This window comes from Crinia signifera, chromosome 2 (genome assembly GCF_055691185.1).
Source record: "Crinia signifera chromosome 2, ASM5569118v1, whole genome shotgun sequence".
NCBI classification, from domain to species: Eukaryota; Metazoa; Chordata; class Amphibia; order Anura; family Myobatrachidae; genus Crinia; species Crinia signifera.
In genome coordinates this window covers 165,085,943-165,087,079 of record NC_139218.1, presented here as the reverse complement: position 1 = coordinate 165,087,079, position 1,137 = coordinate 165,085,943, and the positions used below count along the sequence as shown (strand labels likewise).

Sequence of the window (1,137 nt, the reverse complement as noted above, 5' to 3'; positions counted from 1 at the left end):
TTATAAACATCGATGGTCATCCCTAATGAGAATTGCATCAACCAATCACATGGTCTAATTTCCAAACTAATTTGCATAAGGAATTTATTTGCTCTCCATAACTTATTTCGGTCCTTCCTCACCATAGTCTAATTGAAAACCTACAAAACCAGCCAAAGATAGTTGATAACAAAAATGTTCTTGACCAATTGGTTTGTTGGTTGAAGACTGTTGTATGATGTATCGCTTCTCGGCCTTTTGGCTAAGATCAAGTGTAGTATCTGTTCTTATCAGTTGGGTATGGACTGGCCTCTGGCAGAGAATAGAGAAAGGTGAGACTGAGTAGCTGCTCTGATGGGCGGAGGGTGTGGGACCCCTCTGTTTTTTCCCGGGAGTAGTGAAAAGTCTCACTGAGTATCTTCACCTCTGCCTTTGGTAGGAGGTGTTGTTTCCGTAAATCCACTGGTAAGAGGGGGGGAGAAACACTGGGCCTAGTAGTTTGACTCTCTTGACGGGGTTTGTAGCCCCCGAAGGATGAGTCAGCGAAAGGCTCAGTCTAGTATCCAATCCCAGGGAGCGGAGAAAGGTTGGGACTGAGTAGATGGCTCCTGTTCCAGAGGTTCGTAGCCTCTGATGGGGAGACCGCGAAAGGCCCAGCTTAGTACCTTAACCCTGGGAGCGGAGAAAAGCTTGGTCGGACGCTGAAGGGTCGGCTGCCTGGAGTCCGAGGCTGCACTGTGCCCCCGGGGAAACTCGGGGGTGCCGGACATGCACGGGTGATCCCAAGTCACCTTGCACGAATGGCACTTGCACTGCGCACTTCCCTTTAGGTTAGCGCTTCACGTCCTTACCCTGTCCTTTTGGATGGGGTAGGACAATTTTTCACACCCCCCCCCGGCCTTCTGGCTAGGGCCTTATTCTTTTCTTTTTATGATTTGCACGTTTTGCACTTCACGTTTTTCGTTAGTTTGTCACGTTTTTTCATTTGGGTAGTGCGGCTGTCCCTAACGGGCCTTCCGTTCCCCAAACGTGACTGGGACTCTTCACCTTCTGGGGAGAGTCCCGGTTCCCTCGAGGGCAACCCCGAGCCGCAAGGCGGAGGGAAGCCTAAGTCGGGTCTCTCCAAAGCACGGGCTGCGGAGGACCCACCGTCCGAAA

General features: G+C 51.1%; 1 pseudogene; it reads left to right on the top strand.

Moving 5' to 3' along the window:
• The first annotated feature begins 221 nt into the window (after positions 1 to 221).
• On the top strand, positions 222 to 358 carry LOC146060860 (U2 spliceosomal RNA; annotated as a pseudogene).
• The last annotated feature ends 779 nt before the right edge of the window (positions 359 to 1,137 follow it).